The following is a 9,865-nucleotide window of genomic DNA, read 5'->3' on the forward strand; positions in this document are numbered from 1 at the left end:
TGAAGATAAGGGTCTAGCCAGAAGAACATAACATTGGCTTTATCCAACGATGTGAAACAGCAAATTGTATTCCCCTTTAATGCCCTTACCCTTGACCTCTGCCCCTTGCTACATACTCAGGAACGAGTACTAAGCACTGGCAGCCTTATACCCTCCCACAGCCACTCTCACAGAACCCTGCCTAGCTATATCTTCCGTTTTCCATCTTCACATCCCATCAAAGCTCAGCTGTTAGGACTTTCTCATTCCTCTGCTCCCAGTTCTAGCTATTCTTACTGGGCAGCAGCTCATAAACTAATACATACGTGATATTACATGTAAATGATTCCGGTGTTGTTCTTCCTCCCTACAAGCCAGTGATGACTCAGACCATTGTTTCTCTCCTCCAATACCCGTCCACCCACCCAGGGAGTGTCTCCTCTGTCACTGCCAAGTCAGTTCCTGCAATTTATGTTGAAAGGTGGCAATGCAGGGAGAACCTGAGAGGTTAGAGGAGGAAGGAAAGAGGTTAAGTTAATCCTCAAAAGAAAGAGAGAAGAGATTTTGGAAATTTAGGACAAATGAAAGGTGCTGGTGTAGTGTGTGTATAAGGCAATCAGGGAAGGGGGGAAAAGGTAAGACAGATGTTGCTGGTGGGAAGGTGTTAAAGAATCAGCTTTAGCACATTTATAAAAGCACAGAAAATAGAATGTAATTCCATTTTTATAACTAATAGATATTTGATCTGGGCTTCTATGAGTGAGACTTTATACACAGACTGGACCATATGGGTCAGAGGTTAAAAGGATTGGACGCCAACTCATTCTGGTTTGCCCAGGATGTCTCCAATCTTAGCACTAAAATTTTCATATCCTGGAAACCTCTTCAGTCCTTGTCAAACTGGGATGTTTGGTTACCCTAAGTCATTAGTGACCAATAATGGCTTCACATGTTCTGTTTCCTGAGAGAATGTTAACTTGTTTTTCCTGAGAATTAGTTGCTGAGGATGAAGGGAAAATTATGATGACATTTGCCAAGAAAAGGATGAGGAAGAAAGAAGAAGGGGAAGAGGAAAAGAAAGAAGCCTGAAAGGAAGAGAGAGAGAGAGAGTGTGTGTGTGTGTGCGCTTGTGCTTCTGTGTGTGTGTGTGTGTGCGCTTGTGCTTCTGTGTGTGTGTGTGTGTGTGCGCTTGTGCTTCTGTGTGTGTGTGTGTGTGTGTGTGTGTTTAAAGGGAGGACTTAAAGCAGTAGTTTTCAACCAGGAGCAATTCTATCCTGCAGGGGTTATTTGGCAATGTCTGGAGAGAGTTTTGGTTGCACAATTGATATCTACTGGAATCTAGTGAGTGGAGGCAAGATCACTGCTAAACATCCTACATAGGACAACCCTGCACAACAAAGAATTATCCAGCCCCAAATGTCAGTAGGGATCAGAAAAGCATACGGGAGGAGGGTTGGGGGTGCAGACTTCCTGTCTTGTTTTCAAGTGTCTAAAATGGAAGTGCTAGCACAGAAATAGAGTGCTAGAAGAGTATGAGTCAAAAGCAAGAAACAGGTGTCAATTTCTTTTATTCAGATGCCCAGGTCTAGGATAAAACACTTGACTACGCCAATAACAGCCAATACTTTTCTCCAAGATTTTCTGACATTAGGAAAAGAGGGAGTATCCCACTTTGCTCAGAATCTATAAAAGATAGTGTCAAATTGGTATTAAATCGGTCATTAGAAGAGGTGAAATTGATCTCATGAGTGTTAGGACCAGCTCATTCATTCCCTCAACAAGCATAATATTTTTTCATGTCAGATGAACCATGAGAGACTACGGACTCTGAGAAACAAACTGAGGGTTCTAGAAGGGAGGGGGGTGGGGGGATGGGTTAGCCTGGTGATGGGTATTAAAGAGGGCACGTACTGCATGGAGCACTGGGTGTTATATGCAAACAATGAATCATGGAACACTACATCAAAAACTAATGATGTAATGTATAGTGATTAATATAACAATAAAAAATTAAAAAAAATATTCTTTCATGCCAGGATTCTTGAGGAAACTGGAGACGCAAAGATGAACAAGACATGCTGAGAATACAAAATAAATAATTATTTAAGATGAGCATTATGCTATGGGAAGAGAAAAAAGGAGGGTTCTGCTTGAAGAAGGTATCTCAGAGTAGGTAAAATTGTATCCGGGCCTTGAAAAATGAGTAGTAAATGGAAGTAATTAATCCACCAGAGAAGGCAAGGGAAGGACAACCCAGACGAAGACAACAGGAAGGGCCGATCGTGGGGGCTTTCAAGAGACATGGACCTAGGTCTTTGAACGCTCATCTTTGCAACAAGTGGACTTCATGGAAAAAAGAAAGAAGAGATTGTGTATCAGAAGTTAAGGAAAAGATTTCCAGGATGCCTACAAACCATTCTCTCAAGTTGAAAAGCCTATACATTGTCCCCACACCCACGATTGTCCTCTCCCCTCAGAGTCAGCCCACATGTCCTCCCTCTTTGTCACTAAAATGCTCTTCTTCAAAGGTCCCTCTATGTACCCCTCAGGCCAAAGAGATGTTTCTGTCCCTGCGCTATGCACAGTTCATACCATCTAATACTCATTTTACTCCTTTGTTGTAGTGACTGCATTTCCTGAGCATACATCTTATAATTGCCCATCTATGTTGTGAACTTTCTAAGAGATGGACCAAATCCATATGGCTTGGTTCCCCCAAGGATTAGATGACCCACAGTCATCAGCAAGCATATGTACAGAATAAATGTTGGTGAATTCATATTATTAAAATAAAATACTGTTAGATGTGGACCAAAATGAAGAGGACACTTAAGTATGAAACATTTAATATAGTGCTCTGGTTAAAGATTATTTTTCAGGGGGAAAAAGAAAGCATTCTTCTAGACCTGTGACTAGTAAATATTATGTATTTGATACATGGCATATCTTGGACACTCAATGAATATTTGTCTAATAAATAGAATGTCAAATACGATGTTCGAAATTGAGTTGATATTAAACTCAATGTGGCACATATGGTTAGATTTCTTCTAATGTGTCAGGTCACTCTTTACGTCAGCATTCTATCCCTGTGCTTCTGCTTTCAGTGCAGAAAAGAAACAATCAATTGCCCTGATACACCCTCACTCATATGTCCCAAAAGGTATGACCATGTTCGTAGAGAACTCCATTCTTTTGTGAGACAGGCAGATGGAGTTCACCCTGGCTGACACAGTACTGTGTTCTATGGAAGCTCTGTAGTGGATGGGGTTGGGATGTGGGGTTTGGCCCTCTTTGAGAAAAACATGAGCCAATATATTGGACTTCACTTGGGCTTTTTGTTGATGACTAAGCCTCCAATAGGTTTAACCAGAGTTATCAACAGACAAAAATTTTAGAATCATGAAAACTTCAAGCTGGAGGGAGTCTCACAGGATCATTTTGTCTCATTCCCTGACTGTTGGACATAATGTAGCATCATTCTTGCTTTGTTTTTTATATATTTATTTATTGATAAAAAATTAAATATTTACATGTATTTATTTATTAACTCATTTAAATAACAAAAATAAGTCCACTACGTGTTATCATAATGTAAAACTATGAAAAATAATTATCTTTTCCAAAACAAACAAAAAAGTCTGCAATATGAGCGACATTGTTTTATATGTTTGCAAATCTCTTTAGTATTTAGCTTAACAGGCAACTGGATTCTCATCTGTCCATTCCTTCAATCTGTTTCTATATATTGTTTTGGTTGAAATAAATGAAGAAACTCCAGCCTCACACAAGATGAGTAATTGAAAATGAAAGAGGCATTTTAATATCCTTTTCAAATAATCGAGGATATTATTTTCAGCCACTACACCAAAATTTGACATTGTCAAACTCTGAGAGGAGACTTCACTTTTCTGAGCCTCAGGACTGCTGTGAGAATTACATCAGATAATACCTTTAAAGAGCTTAGGACGGTGCCTGCTACATATGTGTGTGTGTCTGGATGTGTGTATGATATATATATATATATATATAATATGTGGTACATATGTATATATGCATATACATACATGAGGGGTTATTAAAATATGAGATGGGGACAGAAAGACCCAAAAATATGAGTTACAACACATATGGATTCAATTGATCATTTTAGATTCCACATTACAACTACTCTTTATTTTTCTTTCTTGGTCCAGAATTTTTGTTCAGACTTGCTTGCTATTTTACAAGTTATTTTATACATGTATAAAAGAATCAAACTGCAAAATATAGGTAATACTGTCTTTTCAGAACCAGCCCTTGAGCACTGACCAAATGCAAAAACTTAAATGTTCTTAGCCTTAAGAAAATACGGTAGCACACATTTTATATACATGTAGATATATATACTTATATACTTATAAATAAATTTATATATAAAATTTATATAGACAGACACATACACATACATCCCAGTTATAGAAAAGTGGTTTCTTTGCTTTGAACTGAGATAAGGTAGTTAAAAAGCTTTGGTTGTTGATAAACTTTATCTGCTTTCACAATACGAAGACTCTCTGGGCCTCCAGTAGGCTAGATGATCAGATAACTGGTCGCTCAGGCCGAAACTGGATGGCAAGGGAATGACTGTTTATTGTAGCTACCAGCTCAGAGAAGAGTGCCTGGCATATAACAGATTAAGAAAAGTCTAAGAGCAAAAGCCTCTTGTTCCAGGAGCCAGCTAGTACCGAGCACGTCAGGAATTGGGACCCAGGCCTGGCTGAGCCCAAAGCCATGATCTTTGCATGTCTCATTGCCTGAGACAGCTCCTCACTGTCTCTGGAAGGCAGGAGGCCATGTGTATGAGTGGTTCCTTCCTACAAGGCGTCCTGCTGCCCTTCCTCCTTTCACAAAGTACAAAATCTCAAACCCCCTTCTCACTGCAGCAATGGGAGCCGAATTTGTCACTCTACCACAACTACGGAAAGAAGGTAGTAGGGCTTAAAAAGAAATCATCCCCCAAAAGGAATTTCCATTATCTCATATATATTTGGAGCTAACTGGAGCTTAAAAAGGCAGGTGGTTTCTCATGTACCTATCTACAAATAAATTGACCCTGGTAAACCATTTCCTAAAAACTGTTCTTCTGACGCCCATCCCAAAGTGAGTGGTTTTGTTTGGTCAGAGCGTTGGTTTCTGGGTAGTTAGTGTAGGATGAGATGAACAATGTTTTAATTAAGGGGGCCGGGGGTGGACAGCACTGCCTGCCTCCATCCTTGGGCTCCTCAGACCAGTTGTGAGGGATGAGCTCGTTGGTTGCTGGCAGCGCTTTTCAGGCTAAATGGACTCTAGAAGCGGTTTGGGTCAACCCATTATTTCCCAGTCCTGACCTCCCTCTGCCCAACTAACTCCCCCACTTTCCCAGGGGTTTTCCTTTTTTTTCTGTTGATTAAGCCAAGGGCGAGGCTTGCATCTTAGGGTGGAAAAGACTTTAAACAATTTGCATTTGAAAAAAGGAAGTAGAAAAAAGAAAAACAGGGCGAGGCCAAGCCAGCAGTTTCCTACAAAGCTTTGACAACCTCGAAGCTGTTCACCGGACTCTGGCCCCGGGGGGAAACCCGTAGCCTGGACGCTGCTCTTTTGGTCTTCCTTGCCTAGCCTGATGGCTGTAACCTTGCCTCTGTCATTTCTCTTACCAGGTAAGATTCTGAGATTATGCTACGTGACCTCGGGCACCACTTGGTCAGTTCTTGACTCAGTCCTAGCCAAAGCTGTACTTTTCTTACAAAAGGCCAGAATAGAGGACGTTGTACAAATACTACTTCGCTTCGTCCGCAGAGTTACCCAGTGCGCAAGACTGTATTATTAACCTCACGTCATTGATGGGGACAGTGACACGTAAGCTGTGTGGCCAAGTCATCTGGCTGACTCTAAGGCCTGATCTCCAAACTTCCAAAATGTCTTCCGATCAGTTGTGTGCTGGTTAAAAACAGATTTCCAGGCAGACACCCGGATTGGGCAAATGTGGGGTGCAGCCCCAATCTGTTTCTGAGAGCTGTCTCTCTGGTGAAGGCAGGATTTCAGTCTTCAAGTACTGTTCTACATCTTTATATACCCTGCTTGGCGCAGCCCTTGCACATTTCTCAGCTCTGATTAATCGTTCCTTCCTCGGGGTTCTCAGAGCACTCTGTTCTCATTGCAAGTACAGCAGGAAACACACTGTGTTAAAATTAGCCAAGGTTATGTCTGTCTCCCTGCCTAGTTGGGAAATTACTTAATTTCCAGGATCCTGTTTCTCATTCACTTCCTCCTCTTGGATTGCTTCTTCCATTATCTTTCCATAGCTTGGTTCTCCTTACTCAGGAGCACAGGTTGGCCTCCACTCAAAAGTTCCCTCCTCAGAGAAACCTTTTCTGATGACCTTAAGAAGTAATCAAGAAGGCCATCACTCATTCACTGTCATATTACCCAATTTCATCACCTGGCATAAAGCACAGAGCTTCCCACAGTAGGTGCTCAGTTAGAACTTGATTATCCAAAGGCTGATTAAGCACGTTTTTAGGGCACCAGGAAAAGAGGTGCCAAATATTTTTTTAAAAAGATGTTGACATATAGTTATATTTTTAGACTACAGAAGTCATGTGAAAATAAAATTAGGCTCTTGCTGGCCTCCATTCCACTTACATTATAGCCTAGTATTATTTTTATATAGGATTATATATATGTACATATATATATTATATATATATATAAAGATTTTACTTATTTTAGAGAGAGAAAGAGAGAGTGTAAGTGGGGTGAGGGGCAGAGAGGGAGAGAGACTCCAAGCAGACTCTGCACTGAGCACAGAGCCTGAGGTGGGGCTCAGTCTCACCACCCTGAGATCATGACCTGAGCTGAAATCAAAGACTTGGACGCTTAACCAACTGAACCACCCATGTGTCCCCATTAGAACTATATATTGAGAATGGGCTTCATAACATTTGGGGGCCTTGAGTCTCTAAAGATTTTAATCAGGTACTAGGATATGTCTATTAATATCTTTGCTCCCTAAAAACATTTCGAAAATAAATTGGGCAGGTATTATTACCTAGTTCTGTCTTGAAGTAGTTTAAAAAAAAAAAAAGCACAAAAAAAGAGGAGATAGCATCAGATTTTACAGGTTAAGGGCTGAGTCCTACAAGACTGCTCCCCCAGTCCCCACTTCACATGCCAATCCCAAGTCCAGTTTTGTCACCTGTGCTTCTGACCTACCAGCTATAGACTGAAGGTTCCAATAACCCCCTCCCTGTGTTTGATTAATAAACTAGAGCAACTTGGGGCGCCTGGGTGGCTCAGTCGTTAAGCGTCTGCCTTTGGCTCAGGTCATGATCCCAGGGTCCTGGGATCGAGTCCCGCATCGGGCTCCCTTCCCAGTGGGAAGCCTGCTTCTCCCTCCCCCACTCCCCTGCTTGTGTCCCCTCTCTCGCTGTGTCTCTCTCTGTCCAATAAATAAATAAAATCTTAAAAAAAAAATAAGCTAGAGCAACTCATGGAACTCAGAAAAACATTTTACTTACCAGATTGCCAGCTTATTATAAAAGGATATAGTTCAGGAACAGACAGATGGAAGAGTTGCATAGGACAAGGTATGGGGAAAGGGTATGGAGCTTCTAAGTCTAAGTGCGCCACTCTCCCCAAATCACAGTGTTCACCAACGTGGAAGCTCTCTCCCAACCCCATCCTTCAGGGATTTATGGAGACTTCCTCACAGAGGCATGACTGATTAAGTCATTGGCCATTGGTGACTGAACTCAATCTCTAGCCCCTCTCCCCTCCTCAGAGGTCTGGGTGTAGGACTGAAAATTCCACCAGTCTAATCACATGGTTGGTTCCCTTGGCAACCGGCCCCTTCCTTTGGTTCAGTCCTAAAGTTATCTCACTAATATAACAAAAGACACCTTTGTCACTCTTAACACTTACGAAATTCCAAGGGTTTTTAGGAGCTCTGTTCCAGAAATGGGACTCAAACCTGATATTTACAAGTATTCCCACTTTTTGAAAGTTTGAGTTAGAACACTTTTAAAAAAAGAGCGATGTACCTCAGTACCTGCTTTCGATAACCAAACACAATCTGAAGAGGATTCTCACTTGGTGGAAATAGTGTTTAGTGTTTGTTGTGCACTGAGCCTTTCAGAGGCAGCACGTACCAAGCAGTGAGAGGGGCTGCTTCCCCGGGAATCACACTCAGCATCAGACTGCCATAGCTTTGAACTGTGTCTGTGAGCGTCTGTGTTTTGTCTCTATTTATTTTGTGCAACTGCTAGCAAGATGTGTCCTAAGGTACTGGAAAAGCCGAAGAGAGGTTATTTTGGGGGTTTGGGAATGGTCACAAAATATTTTCATATAAATTGCAGTTTACAAAAGCTTTCATGGGAGTGCTCTACTTTCAGATAGTAGGGGAAACCTGTGTTTCTTATTATAAATTACAATATTACACCAGTCAGGGAGGACCCAAATGCCAGAGCATCTACAAATATAGAAAATAAGAAAATGTGGGCTATGCACCTTATTTTTTAAAAAGATATTATTTATTTGTCAGAGAGAGAGAGAGAGAAAGCACAAGCAGGGGGAGCTGCAGGCAGAGGGAGAAGCAGACTTCCTGCTGAGCAAGAAGCCTGATGTGGGGCTCAATCCCAGGACCCCAGGATCATGACGTGGGCTGAAGGCAGATGCTTAGCCGACTGAGCCACCCAGGTGTCCCTGGGTTATGGACTCTATAAAAGCGATTGAAACATAGCAGCAGACTTGTGGAAACCATTGCCTTCTAACTAGAAAAGGGTCAGCGAGAAGTGGAAACACTTGGTCTTTTCATTGAATCAGACATTGTGATTAAAGTTTGACTGGACTGATATTCTTCTCTAGACTGGGTGATGACAGGTCAGATTTTCTCGCTCTGTCCAGCTTTTAAAGAGAGGATTCTTACAAATGTGTTGTCCTTTATCAATATTCTCAACAAACTTTGGCAAGGATGTGCCTCGGAATGAAACTACTTTTATTTTCACCTGTAAATACAGGCAGGGGTCCTGTAAAATCTATAAAGAGGAGCAGTGTGAGAAGAGAAAAGCATGTCACTGTTATCTCCAAGGAGCTATCCCTTTCCAGAACCTAAACTGGGCCAGCAAAGTATCTCAACTCATCCTGATTCAAAATGAAGATCAGATGGAGGGGGTAGAAGAGGAAATGAAGTGAGAAGCCCAAGACTGTAAGGAGATTAGGGGTATATGGTCCCAAAAGAACATTTAGCAGAAATCAGGGACAGTTCTCTCTTCCACACAAGAGAAGAACATTTATTAAATAATCCTTTGCTGCAACCTCCATTAATTTGTAGTTGCTGTTGACATAGTTTCCTGACTATCTCTTGGTTGAATTTTTGCAATAGCAGATGAATCATTTTATCAACATATAGTGAGTTTAGTGCAATGCTTACACATTTTGATATCATAGGATGGTAGATATTTTAGAAATTAGGAAATTACTCTTTTACCTACGTAGAAATTAATTCTGGACAGGATTTAGTTAATGCAGGGAGCCTATTGCATTATTAGACACCCTGCAGTGTTAACTATAATTGGCTGGATAATAGCACTTTAATGATATGACTTGATCCAAAAGATAAAATTGAGGATAAACAGAGAATAAAAATGAACACAAAAATGTACCTAACAGAATCTCCTGCCAGAAAATCAGGTCAGTAATCACTCAAAATTCATTCTCAAAGCTAGCATTTTGATAAGACCAACAGAGAGTCTGTGGTTATTTTCTGCTGAAAGCCTGAATTGTCAAGGGGTCTGTGCTGCTAGTTTGATGTGCAGGATGCTTTCTGGGCTGTAAGAAGGAAAAATGTGTTTTCTTTCCTAACACTGAGTAT

General features: G+C 41.1%; 1 protein-coding gene across 1 annotated transcript in view; it reads left to right on the forward strand.

The window, feature by feature from the left end:
* The first annotated feature begins 5,549 nt into the window (after nt 1-5,549).
* Nucleotides 5,550-9,865, forward strand: part of ST3GAL6 (ST3 beta-galactoside alpha-2,3-sialyltransferase 6) — an 81,322-nt gene continuing 77,006 nt past the window's right edge. Inside the window, exon 1 of the mRNA XM_025873281.2 lies at nt 5,550-5,654. The gene's annotated coding sequence lies outside the window, so the exon portion shown is untranslated. The remainder of the gene's footprint in view (nt 5,655-9,865) is intronic.

Source organism: Callorhinus ursinus, unplaced genomic scaffold (assembly GCF_003265705.2).
Source record: "Callorhinus ursinus isolate GAN/ISIS: 27379988/994484 unplaced genomic scaffold, GSC_fseal_2.0 scaffold1, whole genome shotgun sequence".
NCBI lineage: Eukaryota > Metazoa > Chordata > Mammalia > Carnivora > Otariidae > Callorhinus > Callorhinus ursinus.